The sequence below is a fragment of the Catharus ustulatus genome, chromosome 14 (assembly GCF_009819885.2).
Source record: "Catharus ustulatus isolate bCatUst1 chromosome 14, bCatUst1.pri.v2, whole genome shotgun sequence".
Taxonomy (NCBI): Eukaryota; Metazoa; Chordata; class Aves; order Passeriformes; family Turdidae; genus Catharus; species Catharus ustulatus.
Window position 1 is genome coordinate 8,001,332 of NC_046234.1, and position 22,108 is coordinate 8,023,439.

The 22,108-nt window shown below is 43.4% G+C and overlaps 1 protein-coding gene across 1 annotated transcript in view; it reads right to left on the reverse strand.

Moving 5' to 3' along the window:
- Positions 1 to 22,108, reverse strand: part of LOC117003032 (serine/threonine-protein kinase PAK 3) — a 130,471-nt gene that overhangs the window by 85,555 nt on the left and 22,808 nt on the right. Inside the window, exon 2 of the mRNA XM_033072638.2 lies at positions 5,620 to 5,731. The gene's annotated coding sequence lies outside the window, so the exon portion shown is untranslated. The remainder of the gene's footprint in view (positions 1 to 5,619; positions 5,732 to 22,108) is intronic.

Sequence of the window (22,108 nt, forward strand, 5' to 3'; positions counted from 1 at the left end):
CAAGGGAGGAAATGCCAGATAAATCCCTCAGGGCAGACACTTCAAACCTGGGTTGCAGTATGAGGCACAGAAGTAGGTAAGACAAGCATTATGCATTTCAGCTAAGCCAAAATCTCTCTGTTCACTTCTCCACACAGACATCACCACAGAGGCCCACCTCTGCTCCTTCAAGCTTGTCATCACATGAGACATGGGCTCCACCTCCCATAAGTGATCTGATCTGTCAGCTCAGGCTGAGGCACGTGAAACCCAGCTCCTTCTCCTCCAAGGAGGTAAGTGACTTTACAGCCTTAGCTACACTTACTGGTGTCTGTAGTGAGGGAAGAGGAGGCTGACCCACCTTTTGGAGGTCCAGTCCCTTTGTCACCTGCCTTCCCCAGGCTCTGCACCAGCAAAATGGATTTTCACTCTCAGTCCTGTGCACAGTCTTGGGCAATTCCACGTGATTTTGTGTGGCAGCCATGCTCTTTTTGAAACACTGCATGGTCCAGAACAGATTGACTGCACAGCAAGGTGAATCACAGCTGTGAACAAAATGTCTGGACAATGGCTATGGCATTGCTTCATTCTACCGCTGCCAATTATCTCCTGATTGTACAATGAATTCCTTATCATCTTCTCTCAGCAGTGCAGGGCAGGAGGAGCTTTAAATCCTTTGCTTTTGCCTCACTAATCTTTGCTGGACTGACAAGTCCCATGGACCGGGAACAGATTGCTATGCTGCCTCAGAAACAGAGGCCATACTTTGCCTTCACTGACTGTTGAAACTGTGCCCTCAGATGTCCTGGTGTGCCCTTTTTGTCTTCTAATGAAAGCTGAATGTCACTGTGAGCTCTACCAGGAACAAATGCCAGTACCATGAAGCCCCAGCTCTGGCCACTTCTTGTACCAGACAGCAGTTGGACTGTCTGTTCCAGAAGAGGGCACTGGGCAGGAACAGGCTATCTCATCTGCCAGCATGCCTGGTGCTGTGTAGGCCATCCTGTTGTCAAAAAACCCCAAATTTTGTGGTGACACCAGTCATCACTGAACTAGCAGGGCTGCATCACTACATCCCTTCAGCGCCCTTGTACCCACCAAGCCTGGAAAGATGAGCTCTTCTGAATGGAAACATAGTCTTACCAACCCAAGACACTGCTTACTGCAGCACCTTCCCTAGAGTGTCTGACATCAGCAGGTGAATGCCACCCTGTTCTGCACTTTTGCTACACATGCCAAAAGTGATTGGGGCCCTTCGAAACCCTGAGACAATGTTGTGTATTCATGAGTGCCACCTGCTGGCACCTTCGCCATTAATCTTTCCAAAGCCACTTAGTGGATTGTGGAGTTTTCCAGATCCAGAGCACACAGCTACCAGTGGCTCCTGTCCCCTTCCTAGCAGGGGAAAAATTCCGTGCCTTCTTCAGTATCCCAAACTTTCTGGTCTCATCAGCTTCTGGAAATAAATCAGGTAGATCCATTCTATAATTTGCTACACTAATTGTTTAAGTAAAATGAACATGTTTCCCTAGTAGGGTTAAGCATAAGAGTTAAGGAAACACTTGAGATCTCGAGAGATTCTTAGTGATGCTTCCACTATCTGAGTGACAAGACTCAGAGGGAAAATACAACTATTTCCTACCCAGGTTTTTCTCAAGCAGTAATGGAAAATTAAGGAGATATAAAGTATGACAAATAATGAAAATAAACTATTAGAATATGCAGTGTGGAAACTCCTGTACCATATGTGCTATTATTTGTTAATTATATTCCCACAGCAATATACATCTACAGCACCCTGTAGTCTAAAGACCCTAAGTGTTAATTAGGGCTCACAATCAATGCTGAGAAGTGAAGGAAGTGTGTTAGTCTCTCTCCTATGTTTTTAAAGCCTCAGAAGCAAAATCCAAACAGACTTGCACAAAGTCACAAGTGAAGCAATAGCACTGCCAGAAACAGAGTTCAAAACTCCTGGATTCCAGATTCTTCCCACAGAGAGAGAAAGATTGGTAATGAATCCCCAAAGAGGTGGGAATGAGTAAGAAAAATCACAGTGTGCAGTCTGCCTGTTTTCACACGTGAGTTAATTAGATTGTACCCTAATTAAAATACAGCCTTTGCATCTTGCCTTTCTTCCTTGATGATGTTGGCAGCAGGTACAGGTTGTCCATACATTTAAGCTGCAAGCTAGGAAACACCTTCTAACCATGGAAAGAGTAGAACAGCCCTATGATGGGGCTGGAAACCCGGCAATTGAAGTATGGCACAAACTGTGCTCATGGAAATCACCACGGGTATAGATGTCTGCAAGGCAGAGGGAGAGAAATGAAAATACAAAAGGCTCCTCCTCCTAGTGCTTCCTTCCACAGTAAACTTGGTTTTAGAAGCACCAAACACTTGCCATTTCAAATGAAGTTCCCAGATGTTTGGCACCTCTAGAAAGCAGCTCCTGTATCTTAGCAATTGAACAACATGAGTCCAATATGCTTTTAGTGGCTGGAGTTAAAGACTACTTCTGCCAAAAATTGCAAAAACAAGTGGCAATCATGTATCTCTGTATCACAGGGAAGCTGGAAAAATGAGGGCGTTACTTGTGTTATGGTTTCTCTCCTCCCTTTCTGCCCGGAACACAGTAGGAATGGAACAGACACAGTTTAAAAAATGGCCATGGAAACGAAACATTAACCAAAGATTTGACCTCCACACACAACACCTCACAAATGGGACAACCCTACCACAATTTAAAAAGGGGGTTTCTAGAGGGCCATGGTCTGGTCAATGAAAAAGCTGGATTTAATTTGCTTAATCTCCAGCAAGGTCTGATCAGGAACTCACTGGAAAAAATCCAACTGTTGCCACCACTGTGCAGAGGCAGATGTGCCACAAGCACAGGCTGTCACTGCTGGGGGGAGGAGGTGTTCAGGTACCAAGAGAAGAGGACAGCCCAGGTTCTTATGGAAACCTGCAGTTCATGTCAGGATGAACAGCTACAAAATACCAAAATCTCCCACTGCAGAATCAGTTCATGAGTGACTGGAGGTGAAATGCTAAAACCAATACAGATGTGCAGAAGGCTGAGCCACAGAGCCACAGTGCTCAGCAGATGTGCAAGGAGCTTCACCCAGGCTGCACATCCAACGTAATTTCCCACCAAGACACAACCTCCAGATGTAGACAGTACTGGAAAGTGTAAGTATTTGGCAGATGAAAAGGCAAAAAACATCTGTAAGTTCCAAATGTAAAAGCCATTACTCTCATCTGTAATAACTCACAGATGTATTTTTCCCTATCTTGTCTGCAAACATTTCAAACCAGCATTGCATTTCCTGAACTATAATGCCTACAGAAGGGAACTCAAGTGAGATGATACAGTACCTTGAAAATGAAGTTTCCAAAAACATTTGAGATAATGGAAGAAGGGATCAGAAGCAGTAATGAATGAACACAGAGACAGGATTCCACTGTACATCAGAACTCTGAGCTACAAAATCACATGGAAATCCCAGCTTTCCTACTTTTAACAGGAAATAGCTCAGGAGATAGACTGAAGGCTCTGAGGCAATTCATTTTTCATCAAGACAATGCAGTCTGCAGTCAGAGCATCACATTGCAGTCATGCTGCCTGTTACTCAGTGTGAAAAAAGATCAAAGAGCAAACACAAAATAATCTAGCAAGGCACAGTGAGAAGTTGCAGCCACATCACTGTTCTCTCACAGCTCACCTCCCTGAATGGAGGGAGTGTCTGCATTTGCACAGAGAAGCTGGTAATGCCAAGCAGCCCCTTTTCCTGCTTGCTGTGGTGCTTTGCATACCCTAGCTCAGAACCCCCCACAATCCAGCCTGGCAGCACTGCTGAGCAACTCCAGCACAGGCAGGTCAAAAGAGCCAGAACTGCAGAAAGGTCTGGCTGGAAAAAAAGCCAAGGAAGTACATGTCTGTATGAACTTTGATCAGCCTCCATTCCCTTTTCTCTTCTGTTTTGCTGTCACCTATCATTAAAATTAAATAACATTTAGTCTTGTTGCCATGTTAACCAAGAGACACTGCAGACTCAAAGTCAAACTCAGTCCACCCTGCTCCTGGTACACTTGGAAAAGCACAGTATAAGAGGGAGACAACAGGGGATGCATTCCTGGAAATGTAAATGCCTGATGCCTACCCAACTCATAAAACAAATATTGCAAAGGGGTTGGAGACACATCAGATTTATAATTAGGATGATTCTGTGCAGCTGTGTCAGTAGTTACTGTTAAACAGTGTGAAAAAACCTGAATTCACAGATGCACAAAGAATCTGGGACAGAGAACAGCAGCACAGTGTAATGCTCAGCCCTCACCTACTGTCTTTACAACGAGCAGTCAATATTCCTGCAAAGGTGCCTGCTTATCTTTCACATCTGCATTACCTCTTCCATGCCTATTTCAGTCCTGATCTCAAAAAGTGCAGTTCATCTCTTCTTCCCAAACATCACCTATCCAGTTCTGCATAGCCATGAGTTGATCATATATTTCCTTGCCTTGAGAAGTCAGGATAAGGACACTCCAAAATCCAAAGAAAAATAAAGCAGTGCAGGATGCTCCTCAGATCATCACAAACACAGCGAAGCACTGTAGCATGTACACAAAGCTTTCTGCATTTTAGGCGGATTTCTGGTTTTCTTCTCTCTTCCTGGTGCTTCCTTACAAATCAGGCTCTTCCCCTGCCCAGTTCTCCTGTGCTAGAAGTCTCATTGCAGCTCAGGGAAAGACAAGCCATTTTGCTTGCATGGCTGCCTCTGCATTTCAAGCTGATTTGTATGAGACACTGCCACCCAGCACAATTTGCATACATATCAAAATGCGAGACCTGCACAAAATGAAGCAGGAAAACCATTTGTCTCTCCTCTCAGAAAAGGTTAATGGCATGGATCCTTTGCAAATGTTTACTATTAAGTGTTTCCTAAGCCTCTGAGCTATAGAATTTGTACATAAAAGGGGGTTCACCCTCTTCCCCCAGTCCCACAATCCTATTTGCTTCAGATTAACATGAATGACCTCTACTTCACTTGAGCTTATTCACTGCCCACAGAGCAGGGCTTGGTTGTACTGAATTATTTCCCTGCCATAATGAAATGCTATTCAGCTGCATAGGAGGGGACAAGGCTGCAGATGCAGGTGTTAGCTTTCTAGAACATTAACTGTTCAACACCCAGACAAGCCTCCTATTTAAACCTTACTCAGATCAGAAGGGCTGCAGAAAACCATGACATAAGCATGAGATACCTAGACTTAACACACCAGAACACTATGCCCAAACATGTGCTAAGAAAACAGGGGTGAACTACAGCCTGGTAATTACATGTGATCCCACATGGCAGGGGACAAAGCAGCTCCTCCTGCTGCTCCCTCCCTCTCTGTCCTCAGCTGTGTCAGTTATCCAATGTGCCCCACATTTGCTGTCTTAAGAATGCATCAGAGGTTCTGGGGTGGGTGCTCTTTGAAATGGCTTAATTTAAATTGACATATACAGTGTCACCTCCAAAATAAGCCAGGACATTTATGTCCCTTCTCTTTCTATCTCCTCCTTCCCCTCTCACATTACTATAAAGAGAGCTTGCACATCATTCACCACTCTGGCCACCAAAAGAAAACAACTCCTACCTGAAAGGTGTCTTCAGGTGCATACTCTTAAGGGCAGGGAGGATACGCCTTCATTTTCCCAGTCCTCCAAGAATAACAGTCCAGACTGAAGTCCCTCCACAAGTCAGATCTCCTGTGTCAGACACAAACCCAAATTATTCTGGCATATAAGTACATATATAAGTACAGATCTGTGCTGAAAAAATAGAATTGGGTAATTAAAATCTGTTTTGCTCCTTTGTTCTCCAGGCAGGCTGCCTAACTGAATGGACCCTCTTACTTGGGAAAACAAATGTTAGGTCCAATCTTCAGCTGGCAGAAAGCCACACAGTGCCATCAATTTCTCTGTTGCCCTGATTGAAATTTTGACCTATGGCTTACAATTACATTGAAGCTCTTAGTTCCTATCTGCACCTCCCATACTTTCAAATGGCACAATAACTCCACTCACTAATTTTTGCAGACCAAAGGCTGATTTTCTCAGATCTCACTGCATCAGGCTCACAGAGGTCACCCTGTGCAGCACCTGGGCTGCCTGGCAAAACTTACTCTGGTATGTACTTTATTGCATTGGCTTTGGGAGATATTGTGGTGATTTGCAAATAATCAGAGACCCGTAACTACTGTATTTAAATGTTCCATTTGTTACTACAGAACAGGATCCTGCCTAGAGAAGCAGAGAGTGAAACTTAAAGTAAAGCAGACAAGTATAAAGGACTGATGGCAGTAACTATCCTGCTCCCACACAGCAAGGCAATCAAACTACTTAAATACTTTCAGCACTTCGACTGTTCCAGCAAAAATTTCAAACTCATAAAGAATTACACACCATTCCTTAGTCTGCACAGCCAAGAACTTGCTTTTGCATTCAGTGAATGGTGGTCGAGGTTTCGGTTTAAAAAACAAAAACGTGTATTTACTGAAAATCACATGTGACTCTCGTGATGAGCAAAGCCATTTAAAATAGTCAGAACCTGGAGGAACCAGCCAGGACACAGAGAGTGTTGTGGGGGCCCCTCTTCAGCACACACATATTGATCTTCAGTACGTGTGTGTAGTAAAAAAGGCACAGTTTGACAAAGACTGGTATGATAATCAGAATAAGGCACATTCCTGTCAGAGAGACCAGAGTAGCCAGATTTTTTAGCTTAACCAAACAGAGGCTAAGAAGGGTCATCACTGCAATCCAGAAATAACCAAAAAGCAAACACCAAGAAGAAAAATAGCTAGTCAAGATCAGTGACTAGAAATAACCAAAGAAGAATAAAAAGGCATGAGCAAATTTGAACTGGAAATTATAATGTTTCTGTGACCAGAAGGATGAGGCAGAAGCTACTTTTCAATAGAAATAATGGGGGAAAGAAATGTTGAACCATCTTTGGGCATTTATAAAGCAGACTCTAGGACATGATAGCTACTGTCAGTAGAATTGAATCTGACACCCTTGAGGTTCCTCACTCCAGTGTGTGCTCAGCTCAAACCCAAAGAAGAAAATAAATAAAATAGAGGAAAACGTCAACATTCACAACTATTGTCAAAAATCTCTCATGAAAACTCGGCCACAGAAACAGCAAGCTGTGCAAGAAGGAATGCCCAGAGGAGAAAAATGGCATCTTGCTGAATTCAGGCTCTCTAATTTGTGCCTCTCCATCACAGACATTTGCCTCATGCTTGTTCTCCAGCATGAATTGCCAGTTTGAATTTTCCTGTAGCATATCTACAGGAAAGGGTATCTACAGGGAAGCATTAGGAAATGCTGTAAATGCTGGGAATAACTACCCAATAGCACTCTCCTGCAGTGAAACAAGCTGTTAGAGAGGAAAAGGAGAAGGATTATATGCTGGATTTTATGATGGTTTATGCAGACATTCTCATTAAGGAAATGGTAATCTCTACCTGTAGATCCTTCCTTCTCTGAAAGCCTGCCAGTGCCCCTGAATGACTATTTATCATGGTCAAAACACTAGTGAACTCATCCTTGTCTCCTTGCAGGCATGGAGCTTGTGATGATCTCCTTACTTGCCTCATAAGGTAGAAATATAAAGGAAAAATTAAAGGAGAGAAGGAAATCAAGAAAATGGATAAAACATATGTGGGGAGAGACACAGCTGAAAGGAACCCACTGTTCAAAGCACACTGGTCAGCAATGGAACAGATCCTCTAAAGGCATTTGTAGCTCATTTCTTCTACTATTACCCCAAGAAGGAATTAATCAATATATTAGTTTCCAGGCACTCACTGAGGGACCATAGCACCATGGACAAGCAGGAAGGATGCCTGCCCCTGTCCTCCACCACTGGTACATAGCCATAAAGGTGATGAAAGGACAGAGAGCTGAAGCAATGGAGAGCACAGAAACTAAGCCTCAGTTGCTGTCAGCTCAGATTAGTACAGCACATCCACTTCCCAGCTGAGAGGGGTTTCAAGGAAATATCAAAGGAAAACAAGCACGGTGGTTAGCTCGTACCTGGTGGGTTTTTCAGACTCACCACAGCAAAGTGACCAGAAAATTTCAGCAAGTGGGTTTCTTCTGACTGACAGAGCAAAAATAATGTTCAACAGCTTGATCCAGTCATAGGTGAGGCTACCTAGAAGGTGCTGCCTGGTGAAGAGCTGTAAAGACTGAACTCTCACTTGAAAGAGGCAGTTTTCACAGGGCAGAAGCCAAAAGCCTGTCCAAAAATATGATCAACGTCCATTTTACTTTAATCACAGGAGCAAACTCAATTAACATGGCTGGTATGGTAGAAAGTTGTGCAAAATAACTTACTGGATTTCTCTATCTTCTTTCCCACAGAAAAAATTTTGTTTGTCAGTCGCATCAGAATGCCTTTGATCTCAACACTGATCTAAGCAAAAAAACAAGAACAAATCTGTAGGAGAAGGGATTACAGAAAATCTTGCCCCTGATAAGTCACAGCTATGCTAATTACCAAAAACAGCCTTGCCCTTAATAGGTCACAGTTATATCTGATAAGGATGAGTGTGATAAAAGGGCGGGTTAGCTGGCCAGGGAGGATCCTGAGGAACAGAAAGAACTGAGAAAAAAGGAATGATCCAGAGGTGGACTAAGAGGAGAGGAAAGATGGCCCAAATGACTACTGACCAAATGGAAGAGAGACTTGCTGCTGTGAGGTCAGTTGGAGCCTGCAGTCTGCAAGGGAAGCCTACAATGGGAGCTTGCTGTAGTTAGAGTCTCTAGGCTAAGTTGTGAAGAAGAATAAACCAGGACCCTTCTCATGTTTTTGAACAAGACTGTGTGTCTCATTTCTATCTCTAATGAGAGGTCTGCTGTAACAGAAATCAAAGAAAAAAAATTTTAAAAGTTCTGTGTAAGAGACCATCTATCTTCTATCCACACACTGTTTGCCTCTGCCTCCCCAGGTGTGAGCAGGTGACTCCTGAGAGCTGGCAGGGTACAATGCTGAGACAGCTTCATACACCCCAATGTGCCCTGGGCACTTTTGAAAGGCTCCACCAGATCCTCCATTCTGCTCTGGTTTCACTAGATGTGTTAAAAAGTGATAAAGGTTTATTGTGCTGTAGTTACATTTTACAGTCACACATAGTCCTCCTCTTAACAGCGTTTTTCCCTCTTTAAATTCCCATAAGTAGGGAAGCACAGTTCATACTGTTTAAAGATCTTCTGTGTTTTGAAGCCATCATTGTTGCTAGATTAACTGAACTGGCTGGAACTGTCTACAAAAACAAGTAATCAGTCTTCCACAGGCTTACAGCAGGTCAGGGCTGCCAGGGAGAGAAACCTAAAATTCAAGAAAGGCTGTCTGTGTATTAGATCTTAATTTAGGTATGGTTTGGGAATTTCAGCACTTTCTGAAGGTTAGGCATGCAAATCCTCTCCCTGAAGTCACAGGAGCTATTAGTGAGCTCAGAAGTTAAACACACATTAAACATCTCCTGATTTGTGGCCAGGATCATAATGTCTGTGGAGCAGTCTGATACTGCCTTGTATAGCCCTTTCTTTACAGATCTTATCTGCTCAGGGATCTCAGAACCATATAATAATTATTCAGTTTCAATTGCATCAGTTGAGGTCAGATTAGCCTTATTTTGGTTTTTCCAGGAAAAACCTGAAAGCATCCACAGATGTACACTGCCTCTTCTGATGCCAGCAAAAATGCTGCTATTGCTTTCAGGAAAACTGGGATTTCATTGCAACATTTACTGCTCTGAGTGTCACTAAGCAAAAATGGGACTCCCCCAGATTTCCCTACAGTTGTTAAATAAGGGAGCTGTCAGTTCAAAAGACAAAAGCAGAACGGCAAAAAGTGCTACTTGCAATGATGATGGTAATTGGAGGGGAAAAAATGAGAATTAGTATTTCTCTGTGGCACTGAATGTTCCTAGCAAACACTAGAAATTGCAACAGTATTCAGTGACAGACACAGTTTATTGTTCACAGAAGTCTTTCTCACAATTGCAATTTTTTACCTCTACAACCTCTAATTACCAAAATGTCTGTCTGGGTTTGCACTGGCCCTCTGCAATCTGGGAGCTCCAGGTGGTCACACTGCAGCAGAGCCTGGACACTAACCCTGAGACCTGGGAAATGTCAAAACCAGCCAGCTTCCTCCATGGCAGGGCTGCTGTGCCTGGCTGGTGCAGGAGCAAGCACCAGGTCCAATAAACTGGCAGATAATTTGTGATCCTTTTGGGAAGAACACTCCTATTGGGGGAAATGGAAAGTTCATCTATGTTCAATCCCAATGATGGGCTGTACAGCCACCCCTCCTGCTGAACATCACACACTCAGGATCAAACCACAGCCAAGGGAGAAACTGGATTGTTAAGGCACAGAAACTCAGTCAACCTGTCCAGTTTTGGGTCACAGGAGAATATTAAATTCAGAGAGTTTCCTCAGCCTCCCTGAAGCTCTGTTTATGATTGATTAATCTAGACACACAGCAGTGACAATAACTTGATAAATCTCCAAGTGCAAGAGGTCATTTTTAAAGCATCATTATATGTATTTATCACTCATGACACTGTAATTATAATCAAGCCTTATCTGGCATTACCTAGCACTGGGAAAGAGTGTGGTGGGGGAGAGTTTGCTTTAATTCCCAATCTAAATACAATTCTCTTTTGTTCCAGCAGCCAAAGTCATCTTCCATTTTAAAAGCATAGCAATGCCTACCTGCAATTATGAAATAAGTAATTTCATTTAAAAGCAACTGCCACATACAAGAAACTCCTGCATCTTGGATGTCCTGGTGGAAAAACATGAATTACACATCTTCGTCACAGAGCTGTCCAGTTATGGCTCTCTATAGCCCAGTACTACTGTAAAATGAAAAATTATAAAGATGAAAAGCTCAAGCTTCGCAGGGCAAAACCACAGCTGTATTTCATATCTCACCAAACCTACTCTTGTGCAGCACAGGTCTGAAAGAAAAATTTTCCCTTAAGGCACGGGAGGATGCTTGGTTCTCTGCACAGTTGCCAGGTTCAGTTACAAAGCTATTACCCTCCACGTGAGAATTACAAGGCAAAACACCACATCTTAAATAATTCAGGAACTCAGCTTGAAGGACAGCAGCAATTTCTTCTCACTTTAAATCCTGTCCCCCTCTTTCCCACACTGATCTCCTGAGACTCCTCTAAACATAAAGCAGCAGGCAATAAACAAACCAGCAATTACCACAGACAGATGCGTAAAGCCCCACCCTCCCTTCTCCCCATGTGCTCATGAGAAAGGACTCTCCCATGTCTCTCCTTTCTGCTGATGTCAGAGTCAGAAAGGGAAAGCAAAAGATTATTGATCTGGTCTCCAAATTCAAAAGGGCAGGGCATCCCCAGGCTCCAAGAGAGGAAATCCTTGGTAAGGTCGTGTCAACAGTGTCCTCTGCCTGGCAATACTTCTCCCAGCTGACACAACTTTCAAGGTGCCCAACATCAAAGCTACAGGGTAAAGTCAGAAACTTTGATTTGGTTTATAAATCCCAGTTCAACACATGCCCATTGTGATTTATGAACATGGTACATTAATGTCTGGGCTCAGCATCACTAAATCAGTCATTCCTGCTACAAGTAAGCTGGATAAATCAGACCATTTCATTTAGGGTGATTTATACTGCAGATAAATCAACATTCATCTGTGAGTGATTTGTTGATACACTGCAAGATCTTCTAATCACTTTCTGGCTTTCCATCCATCAAAACTTTTGGGGATTACATCACTAAATCCCAGACTAGAGGGGCCAGGGCCATGAATCAAGTCTTGGAGGCAGAACCAAGCAGGCTTGCAGTGTGGAGTGATGGTTTAGTTAGGCTGGGCTGGTTTGGTTAGGACTCCCTGCACAAACTGGAACTCAAACTTTGCATGAGATCCATTCTCCTGTCTTGTTCCACAATTCCTCAGTCCCAGGCTTCCATGCACAAAAATGAGATGAGAACATGTTCCCCTGAGGGTTGGATCATGAGGACAAGTACCTTCAGAAGAGCACAGGGTGTTAAACACTACTCATGCCTACAGTGCAAGGCAGTCAGGGATCCTGGCCACCACAGAGAGGTACAAGAAGAAGCTGAGTTATCCTTCAAGGTGACATTTGATTCAATTCTATTCTAATCTGTTCTAAACAGCTCCTAGAAAGAGAATCACAAAACCATTCAGCCTTTGATGTATTGTTATAATTTTGGAGGACTGTGAAGCAGAGGGGCTGAAGAGAGCAAGCACACAGGTACACACTGCAGCTACTCCAGCATCTTCACTGGACCCTTTCCATAGCTCCAGAATGGGGACCTTGAGGGCAGGGAGACTCCAAGGATAACTCTACTCTTGCATCTCAGGATGAACAGCTTCAGGTCCTGGCTCCACCCTGGTCAGCCTGTTCCCCATGTCATTCTCCATGACTGCTTGCTCAACTGTTGAATGGGAAATTGGGAAAGCAGCCTCATTTAAGAAGCACTTTGGGATAAGCTGATGACAAATTCTTTAGGGAAGAGATTTGCTCTTCAGGCATGACTTCTGATCTCCGTGGTTTCTCAGTCTTTCAGAATCTACAGATGGCTTAAGACTCAGATCTAAAGCACTTCAGTTATCTCTGTATTATATCTCACAGACTTGATAAATTCTCTATTTCCTCCTCCCATAAACCAAGAAGTTTGATTTCTTGTGCAAAGCTAACAACTTCTCCATCACAAATGCATTCCAAGTTAGTTAGAATCCATAACATGACAGCCAGGTGTGCCTCACTAGGTTTCTATCTTAAAATAAAAAAAAAAAAAAAAAAAAAAAAAAGCTTTCTCAAAAGTTAGGCCTTGGCAGCTCCTGCTTTTCACAGGAAAAACTCCTGCCTGTTCTCTTTGACCAACATTCTGTTTCAGCTTCCCTGTGGGAGTGTGGCATTGAGAAAGCAATACTGGAGTAATCTGCAGCTCAGAAGACAAGGAGTTGATTAGCATTGTCCATGAATCACTGTCTGACCTGTGCATCCATTTATTTCGGCAGCATTTGAATTGATCTAAAGGAGATACTTTCTGAACTGCTGTTACACTGATGCAAATAGTTCTTATAAATTCCTGAACACAGCAACACACCCAGTGTTGGTCAGGAAGCCACTTGTGAAGTCCTGTCTGCACTAGATAGAAAAGCAGCACCAGCAAATTAGGACTGACTCTGAAAGGCATTTGATTAGGTTTGTTTTCTCTTCAGCTTCAGCATGTACAGGAGAGGTTTGTGCTAGCAAGAGGTGTCAGAGGGAATGCTCCATAATGGGGAATGCCTCAACCAGCACAGAACAGGTAACAACAGCCCTATTCCCAGGGCTGCATGCAGCTGTCTCCTACAGCCAGGTGGGATGCATCCTGCTGTGCCAGATAAACACAGAGCTCATGGGACACCCTGGGCAGTGACAAGGGCACCACCACCCCCTCTGCTGCCCTCAGAAAAGCATCCCTGTTTCCTTCCTCACCAGTGCCCAGACTGGGAGAAATAGAACTGCCACTCAACAGATTGTTTTACAGTTTATATACACACACCCACAAATATACATTGATATATATATATAGATGTGTGTACACTGCGGTCATATATATCCATAGATATAGATATATAGATATATATACACACAGAGGGATTCTGGACATAATAGTAGGAACTGAAAGAGCTCATGGTCAAGTGCTTTAGTCAGAGACTTTTCCAAACTCAGTGAGATTTGGATTAACTGTACGAGTTGCAAACCCAGCATCAGTGTACTTTGGCTCCTGGCTACAGGGCAGATTCCAAACCTTAGGAAGTGCTAGCACAAAGTTATAGAACCTTATTTGTGTAGTCTTGTGGCAGACTTGAGCTCTACTCTTCAAATATTTACACACACACTTCACACACCAGACTAGACACTGTGGAAGCAGAGCTGCAGATATGCATAATATACCTTTTTTCCCTATGATATTGTTATGAAGTAGAAAGTGAGATTATTCACATATTAGACCTTCAGTCTCCAGGAAACTGTATGTGATTTCTATATTTATACTTTCAGTGTTGTCACAGAAAACATTACAAGAGATTTTGATCTTGAATACTGATGCAAATTATAAAAAAATTTCTGTCATTTAAACCTCATCCCCAAAGCTCAGGAAAGCACAGGCTCTCAGATTTTTGCTCTCTTCTTTCTTAAAACAAAAGGACAGAGCAAAGCAGCAGGAGGCTATCACACAAATGGCAATCACAAATTGATCAAGCTATCTAACAACTGTCCTCAAGAAGCAGAAAATAGATTAATGAGCATTCATTACTGACTGGTCAAGTAATCTGACAACACTTCACTTCAAAAGCTGATAACAGCAGGACTCTCTAATAATTTCCAACCAGGACAGGACCCTTCCTATGCCACTGGGCAGCACATCTCTGCCCTTTTTCTCTTCAGTATGTGGGTGAGATTAAACAGGACTCAGATACAATACTGGCTGCTAAGCAGAAATACCCCAAAATTTGAATTCCTAATTATGTAAGCACGAAGACAAATGTACAAATCTAGATTAAGAGATGAATAAACAAGTATTTTCAACAACCTATCATAGGTTGCTGCCTAGTATTAACAGTAAAGCTTTGAAGATGAGCAACAAAGAAGTGGTAGGAAAATGTAGACACTACCTTTCTTAAATAGTAAAATAATTCCTTTTTATACTGTTAAATTAGAAAAAGTAAACAGTTAATTTTCATCCCCAGGAGGGACATTCATCTTGCTGAGTGCTTCTGATAGAGATGCAGACACAAAAATCACTGTGCATTGCACAAAATATAAATAACTAAAATAAAATACAGCTATTTAATTATATGCCATTTTAATGAGATTTTATCATTACACTGCATTTTAATGGCTCTTGGCCAATTAACTCCCTTCAGCTCTTTGCAAATCTCTGCCTTAGGCAATGACCTTGTGCCAATGTCCACCCCAAATCAATGTGTAAAACAAAGTCCAGGGTAAGCTACGTCTCTGCTGAGGTACAGTCACCTCCAGAATGAAAGCAGCAGTGCAGAACACAGCAGGAGTGCTCCATTTAGCCATGAGCCAATGGGGGATTTCACCACACAAGATGTAGCACTGAGAGCCTGGGAGAAGTGGTTGCATCCCATCCATTTTCCTCTGCTCCACAGACCAGCAAGACTGACTCACAGGGAGGAGCATCATTTCATCAAACACCAATACCATGACCTCAATGAATATGGAGGGGGATGTTGGCTCTGGAATCTCCCTGGTGAATATTAACCTGTGCCAACCTGTCTCTCTTTTAACAGCTGGGAGGGAAGGACAGGTTCACAGATGCCAACTTATGAACTTATGGGTCAGGAAAATCTAAGTTCTCTCTGGGAATTACTTTTCTAAATAAAGCCCATCCTTTCAGTGCAGTGCTATTTATAAGAGATGCAAGTTTATACTGCTCATTTCCCATTTAGTTTAGAATTTCCCATTCATTATCTCAGTCTTGACTTCTTGATGATGTCTGCATATGCATTGTCACCTTTCATTTAGGAGTAACTCATCCTTAAAAGGATTTAGTCAGCTGTGAACAGCCAAGCTGAGCACCACTGTGCATGGTGTAGCCAGAGATAGAGAAACTCTAGAAATGTCTGGACAGATCTATTAAAATAACCTCCTCTGCAAACAGATCAAGTAGACAGCCCAAAATAACCCACCTTGAGTCTTTGGGAATTTTAGTCCAGAATTTAGGGTCAAATTATTGCTGCTGTCATGCAGACTTTAGATGGGTAAAGGTAAAGGAGCCTTCTCCTCCACTTTATTGCTGCCCATCACACCTTTACAAACAGCAGCAATTTATCTCACTCTCCCCTACATGCAAGAAGCAAATCAGAATATTTCACCATCTGTCCAGCAGCAGTGTTCAAAAACACAGATTTTACCCACTATCCTGCTCTTCTACATGCCATAAAAAGCCTTCCCTGAGGAGGTGACCACATCTGCCCCTTGTTGGGAGCTGCTGGGACAGAGCTGCCTTCTAGTGGGACTCATCTGAACACATGGCTCTGCCAGATCTCATCCCCAGTTTACAGAACCGTCTCTCTTGATGAACTGGCTGGGTTGGTGGCTCACAGGTCCGCAGGGGAACTGGGTGGGTGGCTTGCAGGTCCACTCAGGAAGCTGCTTATGGCACAGGAGATGAGAAGTGAGTAGCTACTGTTGGGGCTTGAGGGAAGGGCACCCTGTGAAACCCTTACTTCTGTGGGAAATGACAAGGCAGCCTCAGAAGATAGCTGGGTACTGTACTGTACTTACTTGGGTAAGGAAAAGTAAGCCCTATATTACATGAAAATTTTCTTTCATGTTTAAGAGTGTGGCTGGAGATCACAGAGGTGTCCAAAATGCTGTGCTAGCAAAATGCATCCAGCTTCCTCTTCAAATGAGCCTAATAAACTGGGAAAACCCTGTCAGTCTGAATATACTGTAAGTTAGTGAGGCACACATTTAGTCCCTGACAAGGCTGATTTCCATGGTGCAGTCATGTGCAGTTCAACCAAAGAGGATGACAAGTTATCCCAACACCTCACCTCTCTGTGGCAAAAGTGCCCCTGCTTTGTCTGCTCTTGCTTTTGGGATTTTGTTCAAAAAGACAAAGTAAGTCCACCTCTTTTCTTCATCACCCACACCCCCTAGGCCTGCATGGGCTGGCCGTGCATACAACTCAGCTCTGTCACAATAGAACAGCTTTCTGCAGCCATGGCCATTACAAGGTCAGCTCACCCTGGGACTCTTCTGCCAGTTCCTGGGACAGAAAAGTCAACTCTGCCTTTTGAATTCCAATCTGCAAAACAAAGCCAACCTGGGGGAAAAAAAAAAAAAAAACCAAACCAAAAAACCAAAGAGAGATATCGGACAGAAAACAACAAATATTCACCCTGTTCTGACAAATCAGAACTGGTTTTGATCAAGGCCCTGTGGCTGAAAGTAGTACATTTGAGGGAAGGAAGAGGCAGGCAGATAAATGGTTCTAATTTTGGCATATCCTGCTTACAAATGCACCACACAGTACATCACCCCAACCAAAGCAGATGCAGAACTCATATCACAAGAGCAATGCTGATTCCAGAGCCTGGTTTCAGTACATACACCAGACCAAACATGGCTCACAGATGTCCAAACCAGTACCTTGCTTGGGCTGTGCTCATGTTCCTTTCACCTTCCCCTTGCTCGTGTTTCCTGGCAAATTATATTCCTCACCAAAAAAAACCCAACCTGCTGAAACCAGAAAACCGGAATTTTTGCTGAAACCAGATTGTAAGACAATCGGAGAGTGTTTCATCTGCAAAGATGAGCATTTCCCTGCAGAACTAATTCCAGAAGGCATTTTCTTTCTATTAATGGGTGAAATAAACTGTTGCTACACCAAAGGAATCTGCTTAGCCAATCTATTTGGACCTTGTTTCTGCAGCTTTCAGTGTAAGAAACTGGCAGCATGAGTTATTTTTCCTGAAATCAGTAGGATCAAACAAGAAATAGCCTCTCATGGATCAAAACCACACATGATGGCAACTGTTACTATCCAAATTACACAGGACTGGACAAATACAGTCAGGCAGATCATGAAACTAAACCTGCTTTAAAAAAAAACTTGTTTTGTTGGATGCAATCCTGTATGGATTACAAATCCTCAAGAATTTGTCATAAGGTTTAGCTCCACCAACTTCTTAAAAAAATAAATTTGAGGAAAATCACTCAACAGAAACAGGAAAAACAAACAAAAAAGAGAATGGATAACTCATTTCTTAAATAATAAGAGTTCCCCAAGACATATTCAGCTTGCTCCTGTCACAGCTTAGTATGTGACAGGCAATTGTTGATAAGTGATGGACAGAACCTAGATCATCCATTCTCGTTCTCCCCGTTTAAAGTAAATTTACTTTCCACTAAATTTAAAAACACTGGCCAGGAAGCTCAGCAGGGAGTCCCCATTCCTTCTAGTACTTTTCCTGCTACAATTTGTAAAGGTCTAGGAGAGTCCCAAAAGAGATGACAAATCTCTTCTCACTAACCTATGCATTATAAGGAAATGCTTAACAGTCTGGGGTGTATGTGGTGTAGATGGTATCACAAAATAGAGCAGGAGCTTGCAAGAGGAGTGTTGTGACTCCCCATGGTGGTTGCCTCAGCCCAGAATTAAGAAACAGAAATTAATTTCCAATGATTGCAAAACTGCAAAGTTTGGACATTTAGTTAAGTAACTCTTTTGTACCAAGCAATCAAGTTGCATCTTGAACCATTCCATCTTCCAACAGTGAACAAACAACCCTAAGCAGCAGAGACTTTTGTTCCTAAAGTCTTCACCCCTTCAACTTTTACACCCCTCTACCCTGCAGTGATACAGAGAGTCTGAAAAATAAGCCTTGTAATTAGCAACCCAGTCAAATTAAATCCACATTGTTTCTCCTTCAGCTCAGCTATGCCTGCAATGCTCTCTTTAGCTCTAGTTAACCATTGTTTCTGAGTCAGGTCCAGCACTCAGATGAAATCCCAGCAGCCTCTTCCCTGGTGGCATCATCACCTGGATGCTCCCCTTGGTGATGCTGGAGGAGCCAAGGCAGGAGCATACAGCAAACTTCTGTCCCAGGAGACAAAACCACCCAAGGTGCTTCTCATTAGAGCTTTCTGAAGCTCACACCCTTCTCTTGTCTTCCCGCCTTCCTCCCTGAAAGCGGCCAGAATACATAGGAAACATAGGAAAAGCACAAGGGGAGACAGGAGGAGGGAGGGGAGTGGAAGTTATCACTGCTAAAATGAAAATTTTTCAAAGCTCCTTCTCTTTTCTGTTCCTAGATACAAGAAATAGGAGTGAGGTTGCTTTTTATTGTCGCCCCCGCCTTTTTATTTTCTACCTTTCCAAGCCTCTCTAATTTTGGCAAAGTTACAGAATGACAAAATTACACAGCTGCCTTCTCAGTTTCACTTTGGAAATTTTACACAGAATGGACTTCTTTGGTTTTGGGTTTTTTTTCCTCCAAAGAGTGGGGAAAGGAAAATGCAAGAGAAAATATGGCTAAAATGATCCTAAGCTTTATTCATGCAATTGTATTAGGAGTTCAAAAATGCTGAGCATGGTGGAAAGGAGCAATCAAGAAAACCCAAAGTAAGGGCAAAACCCCTGAAACACAAAATAAATGCTTGCTTTCAAAATAAAACTAGAGTTTTGATTGCTTTCCACATCTCTATCAAAGAATCGGCAAGTATTTTACTTCAATTATGCGTAATTGTCTACCAAAACCTTTTGGGGGGTAATAAAAAGTAATTTTCATTATGTTTTTTCAAAGTACAGCTGTTTGACACGCCTTATGAAAGTTGCCTGGTGTACCACTGCTGTGGCTGTCTGCTGTGTTGCATGTTCAATATCTGTCCAGTGCACTCCTGGCTGCAGAGTGCCTCTAGTTTTCCTCTATCTTGTGAAGATCATGGGACTAACAAACTGCAAATGTCCCTGTCCTTCTCAGGCATACAAAACTGATCAGTGAGATCACCACACACAGTAAAAATATTTCAAGTTCATTAACATTCTTCCCCCAAGTCCCTGAATTCCAGTTAAATAACCAGTAAGTTCTGCACTGGACTGCTGTACACATAGGTTGTATCAGACTTTCTAACAATGTCAAATTTTTCAAAAGTACAGGGAGCCATTATGAAAGCCAAAAGAAGATTGAACTTTTAGATCATAAAGTCCTGTTCTACACAGAAAAAATGTTATTACAACCATACTCACTTTCCTAAAGGAGCCCACACATGCCCTAACAGTTCACCTCTGAGTTAGGAAATTCCCTTTCACCAGCACTCTGAGTGTGCTGCTTGCTTTCATCAAAACAAAATTCAACAGCCAGGAAAGGAGGGGGAAAGGTGTTGGTGTAAGGGGAATTTATCACCTGCAGAATCAGAGAGTAATTTCCAAAACCCTAAACATTTCAGCAATAAATGTGCATTCCCCAGGAGGCGGAGGTCCTGCCATGGCCTCTCCAGCAGCAAGGAGGCCTCTGGAGGGCAAAACCACGCCTGCTGAAGGACACCAGAAATGAGAATTCACCTGGCAAAGTGCACAAAACGCAGCAGCTAAAAGAAAACTCGGTATGGAGACATCCTGGGATTCATGACGTAACCTGGGCACACACTCAGCCCCCAGCAGTGGGTGGCAGGGCAGGGCTGGCCCCGCACTTGGGTCACATCCCAGACACTTCCAAGCAAAACAGTCTTGTATGGGAAACCTCCCTCCAGCACTCACAGAGGGCAAGGTACAAAATCCAAAGCCTTGCCAAATGAAGCGTACAACAGGGAGAGCTGAAAATAGAAAACAAAAGCCAGTTTCCAAGGAGCATTTGTTTGTAATGTGGCAAGCCCAAGGCAACCCTCACCCCAACACTGCTCCCCCTGTTCTCATACCTCACCTCTTACCAGGTCCCTCTTTCCTGGAAGAAGATGGATTGAAGAGTAAAGACACCCACACTTTTCCTGCCTCTGCTACAGCACAACAGCCTCCAGAAAGGCAGCAGAGGGCCAAGCAGAAAGAAATGAGCTTTAGTTTGCCCCAGTACTCACTGCCAGCATCTCCTGCAGCTTCACACTGCACTCCTGAGCTGATCCAAAGTACCCACTGGCTCAGTGTCCTGGTTTGAAAAGACAGGTATGTGCTAGGGTAGAGCAGGGCTTTGCCTCGAAATGAAGCTAATAAACCCCTCCCTCTGAATTAGTAGGATTTTGGAATTAAGGGGCTCTCAGGCAAAGATATGAGGACAGGAATAACAGTTCTTTACTAGTATATATAAACATATGTGTGTGTATATATATATATAACAAGGCAAATGGATCAACAACAGTAATTTCACGATTATAAGCCGCACCATTTTGACTAAAATTTTGGTCTAAACCCAAAGTGCGGCTTATAATCAGGTGTGCCTTATATACAGACAAAGAATGAAAAGTTGCTGTTTTGGTTTGGAGGACAGGTGTCTGCTGAGAAAGGCAGGAGCCTCTCTTTGAAATGGGGAATGTAAACCCCCTCCCTCCAAATTATTACAATTTTGAAATCAAGGGGCTTTCAGGCAAAGATATGGGAATTAGGAATAACAGTTCTTTTCTAGGGAAATTAAAATAGAAATACAGTACTACAAAGGAACTAACTCCAAACCCTGACAAAGTCAGAGTACAACCTGACACCCCATCAGGCAGGGTGTTGGCAGCAGTCCCATTCCATGGTGGCTGCATCCTCCTGCAGTGACAGATGTGGCTCAGTTGGAGCAGTGCTCCTGTACAAGGTGCAGTTTCCCTCCGGAGCTCCAGTGGTGATGTGGAGAAACCCGGTTTTCCTCTGGAGTCCAGTGGAGAAAGGGGTTCCCTTAGTGTCCCAAAACCTCTGTTTTATCTTGGTAAGAAATGCTGGGCTCTTCCCCCTGGCTGGAGCAACTCCCAATGGGATGCAGTAATTTTATCAGTCCCACAGTGGGACTCAATGGCCATTAGGAGAAAATGACTCTCTGGAGGAAGGATGGGTTGTGAAAAGAACAATGCCCTGCCTGGTTTCAATGGATGGGCCATTAGCAGAATATCTCCCATGGAGATAAGGATCACTGCCACCATCCTCAACAGATGGTGATAGAATAGATACCTTTTATCACACTCTGTACTGTAACGTGTGGCTTATAATCAGGTGCAGCTTATGTATGGACAAAGAACAAAAAGTTGCTGGCACCCAGAAGTGCGTCTTATAATCAGGTGCGGCTTGTAACCGTGAAATTACTGTACTTTGAAACCACCAACAAACAGAAGAGGAAGCCAGTAGCAGTTCTCCTGGCTGCAGACACTCTCCCCTGTGTGATCAGGAAGGCAGTAGCAGCTCTCCTGGCTGCAGACACTCTCCCCTGTGTGCAGTGCTTGTCCCAGCCGCAGTGAGTGCCGGCAGCTCCCAGCGGGCAGGGGCAGATGCGCTGATCCCGTGGGGCTGCAGGGGCGCTGAGGGTGCTGTGGCTGTGTCCTGGATGGGAAGGCGTGGAGGAGAGAGC